The 10,259-nt window shown below is 32.0% G+C and overlaps 1 protein-coding gene across 1 annotated transcript in view; it reads right to left on the reverse strand.

Moving 5' to 3' along the window:
- Positions 1 to 10,259, reverse strand: part of LOC119677247 — a 19,087-nt gene that overhangs the window by 2,941 nt on the left and 5,887 nt on the right. The window lies entirely within an intron of this gene.

A 10,259-nucleotide genomic window follows, 5' to 3' on the forward strand; every position in this document is an offset into this window, starting at 1 on the left:
CCGATAACACTCTCATCGGTAAGGGGAAGATCCGCAGTAAATAAAAGATAAAGCATTGGTCCCATTATGCTACCTTGAGGTACTCCTGCTTCTATATCATGAAGTACTGTAGTTTCGTTTCCATGCTTAATAAAAAAGTGCCTAGCCGAGAGGTATGATTTTATAAATATGAAAAAATTTAGAGGTAGATACAGTTTTAGTTTGAACAGGAGGCCCTCATGCCATACTCGATCAAAAGCTTGTGAAATATCTATAAATGCCGCAGTGCAATATTTTTTACCATCTATCGCACTATGGATATGTCTGACAAGTCTATGAATTTGTTCTATTGTGCTATGTTTTTGGCGAAAGCGGAATTGATGGTCAGGTATGAGTCTGTTTTGTTGGATAAACGGAGTAAGGCGCTTTAGAAACAGGATTTCCATAACTTTTGACAGGATCGGAAGTAGACTTATTGGCCGATATGATTTGACGTCTTCTGGGCTTTTCCCTGGTTTCGGTATCATGGAGATTTGTGCTATCTTCCACTGTGGCGGAATAAACCCCCTTATTATCACAGCGTTAAATAGATGAGTGAGAAATACAAATCCTTTTGGTGGGAGCTGCTGCAAGGCCATGCCTGTGATTAAATCGTATCCTGGAGCTTTTTTTACTTTTAACTTTGTTATTACATCTCTAACTTCATTAATAGTATATCTTTTAATTGAAAGTTCCAATTGATAAGGCTCTTGTAGAAAATTAATCCTTTGATTCATGACATCAGGCATATTTTGGTTATCATTTGATTTAAAGACCTGGTCCAAATGTAACGCAAATGTTTCTGCTTTTTCAATATCGCTTTTTGCCCATGAGTTGTCGATTTTGCGTATAGGTGGTTGATAGACAATCGGTCTGTTGTTCTTTTTTATGGCTTTCCAAAGGGAATATTTTGTATCACATGAAGCACTTAGGTTTTGAAGGTATAGCGACGTGCGATTATTGTTATACTTTAAAAGAAGGGCTTTAACGAGTTTACACAGTTTGTTTAAGCGAGTTTTATCCGCAGGGAATCTCGACTGTTGCCAATGTTTTCTCATCCTACGCTTTTCTTTAATCAGGTATCTAATGTTAAATGGATAATCTAGCTTAACACTTTTAGAAATTGGTGGAGTTGATTCCCATGCAGACATTTGGACACAAGAGTTGAAATGCTCTACTGCTTCAGTTACGTCAGATTCAGTTTTTAACCTGACTTCGGTATTTAGACCAATTGAAATTAGTTGACGGTAACTATTCCAGTCAGTGTTTTTATTATGAAGAATACATTTTTCCATAATTTCACAGCAGTCATTGAGAGTGATTATTATTGGCGAGTGGTCAGATGACAAGTCGAAATTGGACTTACAGGTAGTTGTTTCAATACGTACCCCCTTTGATACCGCAAAATCAATTAAGTCAGGTATTTTTCTTCTATCTGTTGGCCAATATGTGGGTTCACCTGTTGAGATTGTGTGGAGGTTGAGTACAATTATTGCTTCGAAGAGTTGACGTCCTTTTGGAGATATTAGGCGGGAACCCCATTTTAAGTGTTTAGCATTAAAATCTCCGCCTACTAGGAACCTAGGTCCAAGCAGCTGAAAAAATGATATGTACATATCTTTCGTGATACTGTGGCGCGGTGGGCTGTAGAGTGATGAGAAAGTCATGTCGCCTTCTTTAGTTTGTACTACAATGTTTGTTGCCTGGATTTCATTCTTGCAATATGGTTTTGCTTCATAATGTTTTATCGAGTTCCTTATGAGGACCGCAGAGCCACCATTTCCTTTACCACTGGGATGCATTGTGTGATAAAGTTCGTAGTTCGGAATTTTAAAGAAACTACGCGTCGTGAAATGGGTTTCTGATACTAGCATTATGTCGACCTGGTTTAATTTTAAAAATGCTTTTATTTCGATAGCATGTTTTGATAGACCATTAGCGTTCCATATGACTACTACGAAATCAAGAATTTTGTTTAGTCGTCAAGTTGATCAGTAAATTTGTCATTACTACGATTTGTTGCATCATTTGCTTCAACAGTGATGTCATCTCACGGAATTCTTCCACAAAATTATTTGGAATTGGTGAAAGCTTCTCCTCTGTTTCGCTACTGGTGTTTGACTTCACTATTTGTGCGAATGTTTCAGGTGAATGAGAAGTCGTGATGTGTTTTTTGTTTAGCGAAGGAAGAGGATTTTCTTGAATTTGTACTTCCGGCGCCCTAGGTCTTAGTTGGGGATACATTTTTTTTTGCAGGTTTTTGTATATTTGACATCCTTTGTAGTTGGCCGGATGATTTCCTTCACATAGAACACATTTGACATCATTGGATCTGCTTTTCCTTTCGCAATTTACAGAAGCATGATTTCCAGCGCACTTGACGCATTTAGGTTTGCGGTGACAGTATCCTTTTGTGTGCCCATACTGTTGGCAGTTTGCACATTGAGGGATTTCCCGTTTCGGGTGAGGTGGTTCAAATGTAACTGTAGTATACAAGAGTTTCTTAACCAAATAAATATCCTTATTATTTAGGTTTGGTGCAAGTTCAATAATAAACATGGGGAGAGGTTCACCTGACCCTCTACGTTTAATGTTCCAAACGTTTACAGCCGTATGTTCATGCTCCAGAAGTGCATTTTTGATTTCATCAATATCGGTTGAATGATGCAAATTTTTCAATATAACCCTAAAGCTTCTCTCTGTCATTATGTGAGTGTTTAAACCTCTTCAAGAGGTTCAATATTGATACCAAAATGTCGATAAACGGCGCGAAGCATAACTAAAATTGAAAAATTCAAATTTTAAATAAATAATTCTACATAAAATTCAAAATTTTAAAAAACCTGTAAATATAATCTCACATAAATCTGACAAGAGAAGTGAGGAAAAGCAAAACTCCCTAAGGATAAGTGGTGAAGTGGCAATCAAATCGAAAAACTGGAGTCAAAGTAGAAAAGGTAGAAATAAAATTTAAAGATTCATTGTACTTTAGTCAAACTGTGGAGTTCAAAAAACAACAATAACAAAAAGGAAATAAAAAAATGTATTTATTTAAGAACATGAAAATCATACTTTGAATACGCGATGTTTAGAACAGTACTTGACCCACGGAAATGTGTAAAGGAGCGTAAAGGTAGAGAAATAGACTTCGTGCATAAAGAAACTCGTAACAATGCAATCATAAATGTGTCTTTCATGCAAACCATGAATGGTGCTGAAAAAAATTAAAGTTATAAACAAGACACAGTTCAGGCCGGAAATGTTAAACTTCTGGAAATAATCCAACTGGGATACATCGCCATGAACTGAATTTATGTTAAAAAATGTGGAATAGGGAATTGTAGTTTAATTTTGCCAATTTCTCTTAACCCACTGAAAAAAAAAATACTTTGCTTTATCCTTTTCTTTATTGGGTGTTAAAATAATTGTTTTAAATATTGTTAATTCAAATTAGATTAATAAAGACGTTCCTCTTCAGTTTCGATACTATTCGAAATCATATCTTCGATTCAATTAAATTTTTTTAATAACGTCAGTATGTTAATGTAAAGTAAAGTAAATGTAGCAACGCACCTGGTTTGACTATCAGGTTCTGGAAACTGAATAAACTTATTTCATTTATGAATAATTCAATAATCGTTTAGTTCCTCGACTGACAAGTCAGACATCGTCTTCTTTCGTCTGCCATATAAGCGATTCTGGCACATGTTATCGCTCAATTCGAATGCATTGACTGGAAACATTGATAATAATTTCGATTCGTGGGCGTGTTCCTATGCTCGCAGTTCAGACTGTTTTTATGGTATAGGCATGCAGAGGGTATGACCGAATTATTTGGTGGAATTAGTGTTGCAATTAAATGAGAATATGCAATTTCCATTTTTGTTATTGATGTTTCTTAAATTTAAATAAACCTAAGAAGTGATAAAGAACATTTTAATCATGTTCTTTTAATTTTAATCATTTTATATACAAGTATAAAATTTGCAATATTGGGTGCAGTCGAAAATTCTATACTGGCACCTTAGTTGTGAGTGTTGTGAGTTAAAGTTAAGCATACGTATTTTTATTAAGTACTTGCATTGATTAAACTTTACAAATTATATTATTTTCAAATGACAAACATATCTAGAAATATTTAGAAAATTCGTTCAAGTCAAGAGTAACCTAAAAAGTGCTGTCAATTTAGAAATCAGGCACTCATTTGTCAGCAAATCAGCAGATTTTGGGACAAATAGCTCTATACGTTTTTAAACAGTGGATACCGACAAACCAACAATTCTGCCCGATTGAGGTGTTCATTTAAAATAATGTAACATAATTTATTTAAAAGATAAAAACTGTCGACTAACAGCATTTCACTGTGAAGAGATATATCTGTTTGCCAAAGCTTTCACTGTATATGTTATATATACGCGTTTGCTAAATTATCTAAAATTAGATATCAGGTTTTTGATATCAAACTTAATTGCTGAAAATGAGTTTTTAAATCGCACACTTTAAAGATGTACATATTTTCAGATATATTTTAATTGCATATTTACTTTCATCATCTGTTATTTGGTTTAATTTACCTCACTATCGAAAAATTCAATAACTTTCTATGCATATATCATTAAATTTGAAATTGCATGCGAACTTCTACAAACCTATTTTGGTGTGATTTGTATCGAGATTCACTAGAAAAATATCTTTAATTTCCGAATCAAAAAACAAAACGCCAATTTTAAACTTTTACTGTTGTTACAATAAGTAAATAATAACGCCTTGCAAATTAAAATGGCAAGATAAAGTCGTAAATGCAAATTTGCAGAAAGCAATCTGCATTTGAGCACAACGTTCCACCCAAATTTTGAAATATGTGAACGCAGCCGGCATATGTTAAAGACTATTTTTGCAGATGCCATTGGCGAATTGAAAATAAATTGCTCTTAACTAAGCTTTAAGTGGATAAGTATAAAACTTTGCTACAGTTTTAGGTGTGAAAAGCAGCTGAAATATAAAATTCACAACATTTCCTGCAAATGTTCTCATTACTAAGTCAATCATTTTTTGTGAGGGGTAGTCACTCAAATAGTTAAGTTGCAAATCAATAAGTAGCAAATAAAATTATAATTTTGAATAATTCATTTGCCGACAGTTTAAAATTTCGCATTGTCCACTTCAATGAATTTTGTACATTGGAACATGTGTACATTTCTATACTACAGAAGACAGCATTGTTGTTGCTGCAAACTTGTTTTTATCTTTAATAGTTTTTGCATTTGCATTGTTGCTTCTTGTTCTTTTGCTGTGCATAATTCGTAGTGAAGAAAATAAAAATTCAGTGCCAAAAAGAAGTGCAGAAACAAGAAATGTAAATGAAAATTTCAAAAATAATGTTAATAAATTTATAAAATTACGTTTAAATTTTGTTTGTTTTTGAATATTATGAGACGATTTTATTAGGCTACGTATTTGTTGGCTAACTCTTAAGCAACCCTATGAGATGCGTGCTGTCAGTACCCAATATAAAACTTAATTTTTGTGCTTTCAGAAGTCTTGCATTTGTAATAAAACAACTTAATTAAAATTTTAAAATTCTGTGCTCAATCAATGAAAAATTTTTACAATTCAATTTTAATTTCCAACGAGCATGAACATAATTTTTACGCCGAGTTGCTGCCGTCTTCGTGATTTAAAAATTCTTCTCAACCGTTTTCAGTTCCAGAAAATCGAATTGCTTTCCCATGCAAGCATGACACATTATAAACATTAGAAAATAACTAACAACAATAAAAATAAATGAAAACTTCACCAAACAAAATTGAAAGAAAATCGAAATGTGGATTGTTGCATGTTGCATTCTAATTGCAACGCCACATTTGTAGCGATCCGATATGCTTTGTCTTGCATTGCACGAGTTTTGGTGTATTGAACTTTGGCTACGATTCAAAGAACAAAAATCTTCTTAATAGGTTTTCGGTACGGTTTATTCATTGCTCTTTCCAACAATGTTTACTACTTTTGTCTAATCATTCTTCAATACGCAGACCAAGTTATCGAATTGGATTAAATGAACCAAAGTCTACATCTTTAAGGGCGTGCTTAGAAAATACTTAATTTCATTGAGGCGACACTTTTTTGTAGTTCAATAGAACTAATATACTAAAAAGAGTGCTTGGAATTAGTATACGTTTAATTAGTTTTATTGAACTCTTACTGTGCTAATAAGATTCTATCCACCTTAATGCTTTTTAACATAGCTTTATAACATACTTCAGGAATTTAATAATATTAATGATATTATTGGTTTATAGCTTCTTTCAAAAGTCTTAAATTAAAATGAGATAAGCGCATCATAATCATTTTCTATGAGTACATCAAAAATTAAAAATTTGTACATTACGCAATGAACAAGAATAAGAATTACGCTCCAGAAATTAAAGAATTTAGAAAAAGATACAGAAAAATTTAAAATAATAATGTTATTAGATGCAAGAAAGAAACATCAAATTTCCGTAGAAAAGTTGTAAATAAACATTTTTAATTTAATAAAAATGACACTCACAGTTAATGAAAATTGTGTGTTCTTAATCTCAAAGATATTTAACAAATTACAATTAGAATTTATACATTAATGCATCATTATGCAGATTATCTTACTTTTGTATTATAACATATTTAGCTAAAATATAAGTATCATGAAATTGTCACATAACGTCAAAAAAACCAAGTTTTGAAAAGCACGTATCACACGTATCACAGAAAAGCACCAAGTTTTTTTGTAACAGTATGTTTGGAAACCCTAAGCTGTAGTATACTTAATAAACTATAACCTGTTTTGTACTTACTGGAGTACCAACGGTAACGAGTTCCAACAACTGGATCATGCAGGAGTTGCCAAGATGAAGAGCAGGTAGAATATATCAACCACTTCCTGTGTCTCTATCCAGAGCTACCGACAAGGCAACTTCAATGTCTTGGGGATCGCTTGTTCACTGGCGTGGAAGAGATAACGAAAGCAAACTAATCGAATCTCCTCAACTTTATCCGGATGGTTTAACAAAGATAACAAAGGTTAGCAACTCACCTCTCCCGGCAAAATTTTTGAGGGCATGACAATGGGCAATATATGCCTCCAAGTGGCAGTGATGACAACTGTCACCACTTCCACCTAACCTAACCTAATAAATTATAATGAATATTTTATATTCTTATATATATGTGGTAGAAGGTAATTATGATTTTACTCTTAGAAACTGTTGGTGCATCAATAAATTAATAACGTTTAAAATTATTTATTTATATTTTTTGTAGAAATAGTGTGTATATAAAAATTATTCTATATAAAGTGCTTTGTAACGTGCTTATTTAACCCGTTTGTAGATCTTAAATATTATCTCAAAATAATTATAATGTGAGTATAATGTTTCGAGTTAAAAGTAGGTAAAAGTTCAAATTATAAAAAAACACACTTTTGAGATAATAATATTCAAAAAATTTATTAAGAAAATAAACGGATTCGCAATAAGCAGTAATAGAAATAAGTTAAAAATGTATATAATAATCCGGTCGTCATTAATAGTTTTGGTATGCAATTCCAGGTGCATTAAAGGTACAATATCTAGCTATTAGTCAAAATAATAACATGGAAGGTCTAGTCATCAGTCACATTTTTACATATTTTCGTTATGAATTTAGCAAAGTTATCTATGGGTGTACACTTAAGAACGAAGAACATATTCGTACATTTTTTGAAGAAGTGTTAAGAAAATTATTAAGGGATTTTGGAATTTCGTATTAATATACCGATTAAAAAGCGTATTTTAAACTGCGAATTGCCAATAATTTTCTTTGGTTTTATTTATTATGACAACCTCAGACTACAATCACACATTTTATAATATAACTTATTCCAAATTATTTTATTGTGTGTAATTCCTTATTATGTTTTCCTATAAAAACTTCCTTAATCAATTTTTATTGTCAAATTAACATTTTAGTTGAAAGAAATTTACGAGCGCGAATTTGACAAGTGAGTGAAACAATCAGAATCGATAGAAATACCATAAAAAGCTAAGTAAACAAATCAAACACGTAAACAGAGTTTATTGTTCTCCTTCTTGTTTCATAAATCCTAAAAAAATACCAAAAACAATATTAAAAATGGATTGGAAATTTTGTATAAATAAATAGACGGCAGCAAATCATCAACCTAATTAAGTTCTTCAGAAAGTGGCACGGATCAGCAATTAACGAGTTTATATTCTCTGCTTTGAATTGTAGGATTATGCTATAAAAAAATCCAATATAAAACGTATTTATTTGTTTATTAAGATGACGTATGTAGCCGTATTGACAATAATGTAAGCAAGTGTTTAGCTCGGGCGCGAAATAAATTTCAATTTCAGTTCCAGAAATCGCTCAGCGTAGTACTCACATTGGCATATAAAAAAATTATTATTATTTTCATATATTCTGTCAGTGAAGCTTTAATTAGTGGCTGAGTCGAGTTTGAATAGATTTTTTTACAAATAAAATATGGTCTGCATATTCTCATTACTGCGATGCTATCATAGAAACGGGCATCACATGTTTGCCATGGTATTTGGAGACGAAGAGTTTTGTTTTGCTGCGGATAGAGTGTCATTGCGCATTTTATATATCAATTAAAAATGTGTCGCTGAAGTGACAAAAACAGCTGAACTTCACATTGAAATCATGAAATGGTAATGCAATACTTTTGCCTTTAAACATTGCTTTAATTGCTGCTCTTCCATTGAAACTACCAATGTACTTCGCTGCAGAGGTTGTGCGCATGCGAACCATTAGAAGTTGCCTTCTTTTGTAATTCTTGCAACGGCACAATTCCTCATGTGAAACTTTTTGCTTAAAAAGTTATAAGTAAATATGTTGCCATAAAATTTTCTTCAATTTGCACCCGAAAACTTGAAACAATTAAAATAATAAAATCATTCGAAAATAGTTGAAATTCATAACTTTTAGCTCTGATATTAGTTTGGAATTTAGTTCGGTATTTATAGTTATTAATTGTTTGAATTTTAAACTTGGCATGACAACTTTAAAGTTTTTAAATTAAGGAATTTGTCTTTCTCTTCTCTTCCGAATAACCAAACCTCGCTCGGATCATATTGCTTAATGAGTGCAACAAATCAAATTGTAACTTATTTACGAACACAATTTAAATGCCATTAAAAATGCATTTCAAAAGCTCATTAAATTAAGAATAAAAGAACAAAAAGTGCATAAAGTTAATGGACTTGAGTTGCTTACTTTCAATACTTTTTCGGTTCCTTAATGCAACTCTAGCCATAAAAATTCGTACGAACTACAAAAGTCGACAAACCAACAAAACTTCAGACAAAATTCGGAATGTAAAATATCAATAAAAATAATTCAAAGTGGCATAAAATTGAAAACGGTGAAATAAAGCAGAAACTTTTTAAAGTTTTCAACTTCATCCATTCATCCACACAATAAAAGCAATAGCGCATAAAATTATGTTGAAGCATTCTAAAAATGTATTCATTTTAATGGGTCCAAAAATTAAATCAAAAAAGTGTGGCACACAAACTTCCGCCTTAAAACATTTCCTTAACCGCCGAAAAAGTCAAAATATTTGAAAGCTGCGCGATAAATGCGTCCAATGGGCCGAGTGGGTGTTGCAGGCATTTCTATTTATACAATTACCGGCATAAGTAAGCGACTATCTGGTAATATGTGTGCTCTCACAGCATCAAGGTGAATAGCATTTTCGCAATTAACGGCTGAGTGGCTATAACCTGGCTATTGTCAAGCTACAAGGGCTCTATTAGGCATTATATTGCTGTATAAATAGCTGAAGTGCTTCATTGTGTTTACTGCAGTGTTTTGTGGTACAATTGTATATAGATTTCTGATTGCTATAATAACATATATATATATATAGGAGAATTTTAAATATTTGTTAAAATTACAAACACATCTCCTAAAATCAGATGGAAGTGGAGAATTTCACGTCATTTACGGATCTGTGTCCATTTTCAATATAAAACAGATTTTATATTTGATTTCCTTGCTGTTATTAATTAAAAATAAATTTTTAAACAGTTTCAGACCAAGTTAGTTCAACAAGTTTTTAAAAATTATAAAAACATTTTAATATAACAATTAATAAAATAATAGGTAACCTTATTAATTATGCATTGTAGAGTTGGTAGATTCCTTTTCCTATCTCGACAACGTTATGACTACAGATG

This window comes from Teleopsis dalmanni, chromosome 2, assembly GCF_002237135.1.
Source record: "Teleopsis dalmanni isolate 2A chromosome 2, ASM223713v2, whole genome shotgun sequence".
NCBI classification, from domain to species: Eukaryota; Metazoa; Arthropoda; class Insecta; order Diptera; family Diopsidae; genus Teleopsis; species Teleopsis dalmanni.